Below are 11,230 nucleotides of genomic sequence, written 5' to 3' on the forward strand. Positions count from 1 at the left end.
GAGAATGACTTGAAAAACACAAGGAGGAGTATCACCTATTTGCACAAAGACGAACACCCATAATTAAAACGCAGAATAAAAGAATTCCATTAAAACATTAAAATAGGCATCCATAATTAAAACATGCAGCAAAGGAATTCTATTGAAACAAGACAGCAATTAACAGGAAAGAAAGAACAGAGCATTGTGTAGCAGCTAATATTGATCCTGTCTTAGGAGAACATTTCCCTTTTTTTTAAAGGGTCCAGTGTGCTTTGAAGATGTCGCTGTTTGTTTCACGGAGGAGGAGTGGGCATTGCTGGATCCTGACCAGAGAGCTCTGCATAAGGATGTCATGGAAGAGAATTGTGGGATCGTGGCCTCTCTTGGTAAGGCTCCCTGTGGGATCATAATATCTGCCTGGAAATTCAAAAAATACCTCTATGTGACAAACCTCATATATTTTCACAGAGCTCAACAGCACCCCCTACAAACAATGATTGCCGGATTGTTGTCAGAGGGTCATCGTGGCTACTCCGGAGTAACTCCGCTAGAGACCAGTTTGTCTTCAAAGATGTTTATTGTGCTAATTATTTACAGTGTAGAGACAGCTAAAAACATGACCTCTCATCCCGAATCAGAATCCAGCAATGGCGTACGTCTGTTCCTACGCCAGCAATGTAGTCGGGGCACCCCAAAACGCCTCCCCCTTGACCTGCATCACGGCGCTCTCCTTACTTCTTGCGCCGGAAGGAGCGATGCCCTCTCAGTTTCCTCCCTGATCTGTAGGTGCCCTGGCTCTGCAACATCCCTGAGCCCCTGTCTGCATCTCTCCGCCCCGCCCCCCCGAGCTTTCCCATTGTTCCTCACTCTGATTTCTCTCTCCCTCCAAGTCTCTTCCTCCCCCTCTGGCTGCTTCAGAGCCGCCACTGCTCCCTGTGCTTGGCGAGGTGGACGTCAGGATGATGGGGGCTGGTTCCCTGTAGGGAGTCCCCTGACACAAATATTCATAATTTTATATATAAACGCTTTGGTATCTGGGAAAAGACCACATGCAGAACACTTCAATTTTTGCTCAAGTATTTCATTTATGTATTTTGGGACATTTACATTCCCATTAATGATGCAAATTCTGCCCACACCTTTTGCTGTCATACAACCCCAAATCTTCACACTATCTGGGTGTTTCACGGTCGGTGTAATGCAAGTAGGATGTAAATCTTATCCGATTCTTCTCCTCGCGTATTTCATGCCATCACTACCAAGCAAGGAGATTTGGGTCTCATTGCTCCAAATAACACTGTCCCATTGTTCCACTGTCCACTTAACATGGATTCAAGCTTTTAAAGCTTTGATGGAGAGATAACAATGGGTTTTCCTTAGAATTCTAGCATTTAGACCAGTCCTTGCACTCAACTTCACATTACATTGTGCCATGTCATCTTGTAGACACCCAGATGATATTCTTTGGTCATGTAGGGACAGTTTCTCCATTCTTCGATCATCACTTGCCTTTCTGCACCTTTTCCTGCCTTTACCAGTCTGATTTTGTAGTGGCTGAGTCTCCTTATACCTCTTCAAAAACATAGAAATGCCAACTTCAGTTTAGTTTTTCCCAATCTTTCATCTAATTTCTTCATAACTGTAGCCTTGTTCACTTAATAGTACTATTTTACATCGCTCTCTGGGTGACCAATCAACTCTTTGTGCCATTTCTTTAATTTTATTATCTTTTACAAACTCACTAAATGAAAGAACGCAAAAAAACCCAACCAACTTGATAGCAATCACATAACACACTGACAAAAGTCCACCTAAGCAAGTTGTGCTTCCTTTTTCTGGTTATTTGGCTATATGTTTTGATAGAATACAGATAACTGAACAAACTATGTTGCTTTACATAATTGATTAAATTACCTTTACATTGGTATATAATTTAATGGTATTACTCCAAAAGAAGTGGTATTTTGAGACAACAAACTTCTGAAATACACTCGTTTCCAAAAGGCTTCCACAATTTTGGCCACTACTGTATATCAAGCTGTCAGGGAGGTTGCTGGCTACCCTCGAGCAATGACACTCCAAACCATCTTGTCTTTAATACTTTTATTGTGAAAGTTATTTACAGTGCAAGAGCTTCATGAAAACATGGCTACTCAGTGCTATCAGATTCTCCCAATGGCGCTTTTCGGCTCCTCCCCCAGCAGAGTAGTTTGGGGACCCCAAATCTCCACCCCCTGCATTTGTGAGCCACTGATCGCCTCCGTTCCGGGGTGAATTCGAAAGGACGCCGCTCTGTTGCTTCCCCGCTAGACCTCTCCGCTGGCCCCTCCTTCCTCGCTGGTATCACAGGCTGCAGGTGGTACTCTTGGATGCTACCTGAGCCCTGGCCCACTCCGCTCACTTCCTCCTTCCTGTCTCCTGTCCCTCCGCCGTTTGAAGAGCTGGATTTGATGAGGGGTGGCTGTTCCCTGTAAGCCCACCCCCTTGCACAAACTAAGCAACATTCAACAACAACCCATCAGAAAATGGGTGTCAGAGACAAGGCCCGGGGGCCTAATCCGGCCCGCCAGACCTCGTGCTGTGGCCCGCCGCTCGCCGTTGGGCGGCCGCTCGCCCGCGCGGTCACATGGGCGGCCTGGGCGCCGCTTCCGGAGGAAAGGGCGGGACACAAAGTTGAATCTGAGGCCCCATTGGCTAGTGGCGCTGCTAATCTGCCGTTAGCAAGCACGCCCGGCTCTGAGCCGGCTCTGAGCCTTGCTCTGAGGCAGCGGGAGGTGAGTGCCATGAGTAAGCCGCTCGGAGTGCGGGGCGGCGGCGGCACTAAGGGAAGGGCAGAGAGAGGAACTGGAACTGTTAGCCTCAAGCAGGAAGCGGCAAAGGGCGGGCGAGGTCCTCGCGGTTGGCTTTGGGGCTCAGGACAGAGAAGGCACAGCCTCTCACCCCCTTTATTTGTCCCGCGGCAGAGCTCGGCGCTGCCAACTTGTGCAGGGACAACACTCAGGAAGCCCCATGTCCTCAGGACAAGCAAGCATGTGCAGGAGGAGGGCGACTTCCTAGTAATTTCTGTGAAGTGCCTGTGCAGTTGATCGGGCGTGCCTGCCGTTTGCTTTCCCCGCTGGCTAACAGTTCCCTCCCTCCCTCCCTCTCGCTCGCTATTTCCCCCTCCCCCTCTCTCTATTTCCCTCTCAGCCCCTCCTCTCCCCTGCACCTTTGAAGGGCCACCTTTGCAAGGAAACACTTGCCCCACCACCCCAGCCCCTAACAGGACCCCCAAGGCTCCTGCTTCAGCTCTTCAGCCCCCCAAGGAGCCCTTCAGCCCCTACCTGGCTGAGAGCCCAGGGAGGCGATCCAGAGCGCCACAGGCAGGCTCTAGGTGTCAGCTGGCCAGAGAGGACATGCCATGTCTGTTCCCAAAGATGAGGCACAGAGGAGCCTGCCAGATCCTGGGACAGTCCATCTCCCTCAGTGCAGCCAACACTGGTTGGCAGCAACAGCTCTCCAGCTTTCAGCCCTGCCTGGAGTTGCTGCCAGGGAAAAGCTGCCAGGATTCCTGCATTGCAGGGTGTTGGGTTAGATGACCGATGCAGGTGTGTGTGTGTGTGTGTGTGTGTGTGTGTGTGTGTGTGTGCACCTTGTGGGTCTTTCATCCCCTGCAAGACAAAGCCCTCCCCCATCAAGCCAAAGGGCAACCCTTTTGCTGGGGGCACCTGCTGGAGCTCTGAAACCTGCTGTCCAAATACATCCCCTCTCTCCAAGCCTCCCTCTTGAGCAGCCACAGACAGACCCCCGTGAAGAGGAGCCTCCTTCCATGGCTACCCCAACCCAACCTCTTCCCCAACCCCAGACGCTGAGCTTTCATTTTTTTAAAAAGGTCTCTAGTCCTCCCAGAGAACTTTGGAACTCCCTGCCTAGGGAAGCTAGATGGGCTCCCTCCCTGCTGGCAGATGGGAACTGACTGTGTTTTGAGGAAAGGGCTAGCGCTGTGGTATTTTTATTGTTGCTATTATCTGTATTTCTAATAGATCTTTTCAATACATAAATACATAAATTGTACAATAATTGTACATTTGAATATCTACTTGCCATTATTCTGACTATGTTTCTGCTTTCAGAGCTAGTTATTACTTACATTATTACAAAAAACAGTAATAATTGAATGCAGTGACAATAATTTATGATAATAAAGAGTGGACACATAGTCCTACAAATACAGCCAGCCCTTTGAGGGTGACCAAACTGCTGATGTCGCCCCCGATGAATTTGAGTTTGACACCCCTGCATCAGAATCTAATAATAAATATGTTGGTTAATGACAAATCACAAAGGTAATTAACACACACCCAACTTCCTTCAGTTCTTCTGCATTTGTCCCTGAGACTCTAATCCCTTTTTGTCTCCATTGCAGATTCTGATGAATTGGAAATTGAGAACAAGGGTGAATATGACAAAATCCCCAGAGAGGAGAAGCCACACAAAAAATTGGAGTGTGGAGAGAGCTGCAGTCAGAACTCCCATTCAACATCCCCAAAAAGAAATCTCATTGGAAAGAAACACTATAAGTGTGTGGAATGTGGAAAGAGCTTCAGTACGAGCACCAATCTCACTAAGCATCAAATAATTCATACTGGGGAGAAACCCTATCAGTGTGTGGAATGTGGAAAGAGCTTCAGTCAGAGCAACTCTCTCACTTCCCATCAAATAATTCATACAGGGGAGAAACCCTATAAGTGTGTGGAATGTGAAAAGAGCTTCAGTCAGAGCAACTCTCTCACTAAGCATCAGAGAATTCATACAGGGGAGAAACCCTATCAGTGTGTGGAATGTGGAAAGAGCTTCAGTACGAGCTCCTCCCTAACTTCCCATCAAAGAGGTCACAGAGGGGAGAAACCATATCAGTGCTTGGAATGTGGAAAGAGCTTCAGTACGAGGTCCGATCTCAATAAGCATCAGAGAATTCATACAGGGGAGAAACCCTATCAGTGTGTGGAATGTGGAAAGAGCTTCAGTACGAGCTCCCATCTCACTAACCATCAAAGAATTCATACAGGGGAGAAACCCTATCAGTGTCTGGAATGTGGAAAGAGCTTCAGTATGAGCTCCCATCTCACTAAACATCAAAGAATTCATACAGGGGAGAAACCCTATCAGTGTGTGGAATGTGGAAAGAGCTTCAGTACGAGCTCCCATCTCACTAGGCATAAAATAATTCAGAGGGGAGAAACCCTATCAGTGTGTGGAATGTGGAAAGAGCTTCAGTAAGAGCTCCAATCTCACTAAGCATCAAAGAATTCATACAGGGGAGAAACCCTATCAGTGCATGGAATGTGGAAAGAGCTTCAGTACGAGCTCCTCCCTAACTTCCCATCAAAGAATTCATACAGGGGAGAAACCCTATCAGTGTATGGAATGTGAAAAGAGCTTCAGTCAGAGCTCCCATCTCACTAACCATCAAAGAATTCATACAGGGGAGAAACCCTATCAGTGTCTGGAATGTGGAAAGAGCTGCAGTACAAGCTCCCATCTCACTAAACATCAAAGAATTCATACAGGGGAGAAACCCTATCAGTGTCTGGAATGTGGAAAGAGCTGCAGTATAAGCTCCCATCTCACTAAACATCAAAGAATTCATACAGGGGAGAAACCCTATCAGTTTGTGGAATGTGGAAAGAGCTTCAGTACCAGCTCCTATCTCACTTCCCATCGGAGAATTCATACAGGAGAGAAACCCTATCAGTGCGTGGAATGTGGAAAGAGCTTCAGCCAGAGCTCCCATCTCACTCGGCATCAGAGAATCCATACATAGTTCAGAAAAACCCTTCAGTATAGCTTTAGACGTCATGCCAATATGCACCATTTTAACCAGGCCTTTGGTTGATTGACATCTAATGCCCTTTTAAAATGTGGTGGGGAGGGGGGGGTTACAGATGTATATTTTGTGTTTTTATATAGCCTTTTCATGTTGTAATCGTCCTGAGACCTGTGGGTGTGGGGAATAGGAGCCAACTGTAAGAGGCCGAGGGGTCTTTGCCCCCCCCAACAAAATATTTGATGGGGCCACCCCCCAGTTGATAGGCATTATCATTCCAATGGGGGGCATGCATCATGTGATTGATTGTGCAAGGTGGTCCTTACCTGGCCCCCCAACAGTATTTTATTCAAGTCGGCACCACTGGGTCGTGTGTTATGCAAATTAAATACATAAATGTCCTTCCATTGGACATGTTCCAGCTTATCAATATCCTTCTTATCATTTTTAAAATTTATGTGCCCTTCATCCGAAGATTTTACAACATAAACACACAGGATGAAAGCATGACTTTCTCAAACACAAGTCAAGCCAGAGAAATACTCCCCTTTTTTTGGATGGAGTTACAAACTTTGTTGTTCAGGGGACTGCTGTGGAAATAGTGCATCTTGTCCCCGCAATATTTATGTGCGTAAGCTGGTAAAATGTGGGCTGAATGAGGTAACTGTTAGGTGGATTAGACTGACCGAACCCAAAGAGGACTCCTTCATGGGTCCTCATCATCCTGGGGGAAAGTGACAATAGGGATGCTGCAGAGTTCTGTCCTGAGCCCGTTGTTGTTCAACGTCTTTATAAATGACTTGGATGAAGGAACTGCTCACCCCATTTGCAGGCAACCCCTGCTGTGATCGCTTGTAAGTCCCATCCCTGCCTCTCTCCATCTGGTCCAGGAAGGGACCTGACAGGCCTCTTAAGGGCAGCTGATTAAGGGGAGGGGTCAGGGCTGCCTGGGAGTGGGTCCCATCCAACAGAATGGCTGGGGCAGGTTCCACAGGGAGGGATGCACTGGGACATCTGATCACGAGTAGGAGGAGGAGTTACACTAAGACCAGACCATGTAATTCCCGAGGAGGCAGGTTTAGTCATTGTTTGAGGACTATCCCTGCCTCCGGGTCTGGTCTTGACCGGATGGATACTGGAATCAGCAAGGGAGACCCACATGGCCTGAAGGTGCTGCAGTACAATGCCAGGTCAATGACTCACAAGACGGCTGTCATCTACAACTTGATCGTGGATGGAGGACTTGACCTGGCATGTGTAACGGAGACTCAGTTGGATGAAGCAGATGGGCCTGTCCTTGCCACTGCTTGTCCACCAGGTTTCTCTAGCACACAGCAACTCGGGTGATGTGAGGAGGCAGGGGGGTTGCAGTGATTTTTAGGAAGTCATTCGCTTGCACCAGGCGTCCTATTGGGAAGACACGGTTCTCTGAGTGCATGTTCTGGAAGTTGGGCAATAGGGGCAGTACAGGATTCCTTTTGGTGTACCGACCTCCCCGCTGCACCAAGGATTCCCTGCCTGAGCTGCTTCAGGTCGTGGCAGATGTTCTCCTGGAGGCACCTAGTTTGTTGTCATGGAGGATTGTAACATCCACTCCGATACGACTTTACAAGGGGCCGCTTGGTACTTTGTGGAAACATGGCCTCCATGGGGCTGTCCCTGAATAAGTTTGGCCCAACTCATAGTCACGGACATGCCTCAGACCTCATGTTCACTTCTATGGATGTTGGTGATCTGACTCTTAAGTAAAAGCCAAACTAACGCAGTGCCATGGTCAGATCACTTCCTGGTGCAACTGGACTTCATTGCGACTCTTCCCCTCTGCAGGGTGGTGGTGGGACCGATTCGGATGGTCTGCCCCTGCCACTTAATGGATCCAAATGGTTTCCAGAGAGTGGTAGGAGTGGTTTTATCCCATGACATCGAGCCTACCAAGTGGCGATAGCGATGGCAAAGAAGACCTTCACCACCTCTATTGCATCTCCAGAAAACAGCAGCAGGAGACTCTTTCAGGTGGTTCGCAATTTAACGGAACCACCGGCTCCATCAGGGCCTGGTACGGGCCACATGATCTCCTGCAGTGATTTTGCAAAGTTTTTGCAGATAAAGTTGCTCTGTTTCGGAAAAATCTAGACTCCTCTTTCCCCTGGGAGGAGGGCCTGTTGGCATTTTCACCCCTCCTATTGCAAGAATCTCCTGATATTTTGTTTAACTTTCATCTTATGAGAAAGGAGGGGGCAGAAGCTGCTCGTAGGTTCTTCCATCTCTGGTACTAAAAGGTTTTCGCTTTCATCTGTGTAGAGATATTGTCAGAGGTTCTTGCGGCTACTCTTGAGTAATGACGCTCCACACCTGCTTGTCTTATTTTTATTGTGCATTCTATTTACAGTGCAAAGAGTCTGGAAAACATGTCTGCTTAGTCCGAGTCAGAACCTTGCAATGGCTTCTTTCTGTTTTGCGTCCAACATAACAGCTTGGGAACCCCAAAGCACCTCCCTCTCGCCCTACAGGGTGCCGTGCGCCTCAATTCAGGCGTTGGGGGGGGGAGGACTGACTGCTCTCCCGTGGCCAATCCCGTCATTTCCTCCCAGCTGCTTCCTTCTCTACTCGATGTTGAAGCTCTCGCATGCTGTCAGAGCCTCTCCCCCCTCCCCTGCTTCCTGACTCCTGTAATCTGATCTGCTACTGGACTTGCTGCTCTGAGAGGAACTCGACATGAGGGGGGGGGCTGTTCCCTATAAGCCCTCCCCCGTACAGATAAGATGGCTGTATGAGAGCTGCTCCTCTCATGCATGTCTGTAGTGATTAGAAATAAATTAGGTGTGCTTCAAAACCTCCACAGCTTTGCTTCTGTTTTACTCTGCTGAGTTTTGGTGCTCACAATGAGCAGATGGGAGTCCACTGCACCAGGACCTCTTCTCCGGGAATGCTGTGTCTCTGTTCCTGCGATCGGAAGGTCGGTGAAGGTGCTCCAGTCGCCTAGCGCGCTTAAGACATGGGCTGAACAGGCGTACAAACAGGGGCGGGGCGGGCGAGTGCTAGAGTCCTAGAAACATAGAGTTGGAAGAGACCACAAGGGCCATCCAGTCCAACCCCCTGCCAAGCAGGAAACACCATCATAGAATCATAGAGTTGGAAGAGACCACAAGGGCCATCCAGTCCAACCCCCTGCCAAGCAGGAAACACCATCAAAGCATTCCTGACAGATGGTTGTCAAGACTCTGCTTAAAGACCTCCAAAAAAGGAGACTCCACCACACTCCTTGGCAGCAAATTCCACTGTCAAACAGCTCTTACTGTCAGGAAGTTCTTCCTAATGTTCAGGTGGAATCTTCTTCCTTGTAGATTGAATCCACTGCTTCGTGTCCGCTTCTCTGGAGCAGCAGAAAACAACCTTTCTCCCTCCTCTATATGACATCCTTTTATATATTTGAACATGGCTATCCTATCATCATCGTAACATTATACAGGAGGCAGCAACGAAAACCATCCCAAGGAAAAGGAAATGCAAGAAAGCAAAATGGCTGTCCAACGAGGCCCTACAAATAGCGGAGGAGAGGAGGCAAGCAAAATGCAAGGGAGATAGGGAAAGATACAGGAAACTGAATGCAGATTTCCAAAAAACAGCAAGGAGAGACAAGAGGGTCTTCTTAAATGAGCAATGCAAAGAAATAGAGGAAAACAACAGAATGGGGAAAACCAGAGATCTGTTCAAGAAAATTGGAGATATGAAAGGAACATTTCGTACAGAGATTACCATAATCAAGGACAAAAGTGGTAAGGACCTAACAGAAGCAGAAGACATCAAGAAGAGGTGGCAAGAATACACAGAGGAATTATACCAGAAAGATATGGAGGTCTCGTACACCCCAGGTAGTGTGGTTGCTGACCTTGAGCCAGACATCTTGGAGAGTGAAGTCAAATGGGCCTTAGAAAGCACTGCTAATAACAAGGCCAGTGGAAGTGATGATATTCCAGCCGAACTATTTAAAATTTTAAAAGATGATGCTGTTAAGGTGCTACACCCAATATGCCAGCAAGTTTGGAAAACTCAGCAATGGCCAGAGGATTGGAGAAGATCAGTCTACATCCCAATTCCAAAGAAGGGCAGTGCCAAAGAATGCTCCAACTACCGCACAATTGCGCTCATTTCACACGCTAGCAAGGTTATGCTTAAAATTCTACAAGGCAGGCTTAGGCAGTATGTGGACCGAGAACTCCCAGAAGTGCAAGCTGGATTTCGAAAGGGCAGAGGAACCAGAGACCAAATAGCAAACATGCGCTGGATTATGGAGAAAGCTAGAGAGTTCCAGAAAAACATCTACTTCTGCTTCATTGACTATGCAAAAGCCTTTGACTGTGTCGACCACAGCAAACTATGGCAAGTTCTTAAAGAAATGGGAGTGCCTGATCACCTCATCTGTCTCCTGAGAAATCTCTATGTGGGACAAGAAGCTACAGTTAGAACTGGATATGGAACAACTGATTGGTTCAAAATTGGGAAAGGAGTACGACAAGGTTGTATATTGTCTCCCTGCTTATTTAACTTATATGCAGAATTCATCATGCGAAAGGCTGGACTAGATGAATCCCAAGACGGAATTAAGATTGCCGGAAGAAATATCAACAAGCTCAGATATGCAGATGACACAACCTTGATGGCAGAAAGCGAGGAGGAATTAAAGAACCTTTTAAAGAGGGTGAAAGAGGAGAGCGCAAAATATGGTCTGAAGCTCAACATCAAAAAAACCAAGATCATGGCCACTGGTCCCATCACCTCCTGGCAAATAGAAGGGGAAGAAATGGAGGCAGTGAGAGATTTTACTTTCTTGGGCTCCTTGATCACTGCAGATGGTGACAGCAGTCACGAAATTAAAAGACGCCTGCTTCTTGGGAGAAAAGCAATGACAAACCTAGACAGCATCTTAAAAAGCAGAGACATCACCTTGCCGACAAAGGTCCGTATAGTTAAAGCTATGGTTTTCCCAGTAGTGATGTATGGAAGTGAGAGCTGGACCATAAAGAAGGCTGATCGCCGAAGAATTGATGCTTTTGAATTATGGTGCTGGAGGAGACTCTTGAGAGTCCCATGGACTGCAAGAAGATCTAACCTATCCATTCTTAAGGAAATCAGCCCTGAGTGCTCCCTGGAAGGACAGATCGTGAAGCTGAGGCTCCAATACTTTGGCCACCTCATGAGAAGAGAAGAATCCTTGGAAAAGACCCTGATGTTGGGAAAGATTGAGGCCACTAGGAGAAGGGGACGACAGAGGATGAGATGGTTGGACAGTGTTCTCGAAGCTACGAACATGAGTTTGACCAAACTGCGGGAGGCAGTGCAAGACAGGAGTGCCTGGCGTGCTATGGTCCATGGGGTCACGAAGAGTCGGACACGACTAAACGACTAAACAACAACAACAAATCCTATCACCCCTTAACCTTC

At 47.6% G+C, this 11,230-nt stretch overlaps 1 pseudogene; it reads left to right on the forward strand.

Moving 5' to 3' along the window:
* The first annotated feature begins 241 nt into the window (after positions 1-241).
* LOC132592082 (zinc finger protein 850-like) overlaps positions 242-11,230 on the forward strand; it is a 42,918-nt pseudogene continuing 31,929 nt past the window's right edge.

The sequence above is a fragment of the Zootoca vivipara genome, chromosome 4, assembly GCF_963506605.1.
Source record: "Zootoca vivipara chromosome 4, rZooViv1.1, whole genome shotgun sequence".
Classification (NCBI taxonomy): Eukaryota; Metazoa; Chordata; class Lepidosauria; order Squamata; family Lacertidae; genus Zootoca; species Zootoca vivipara.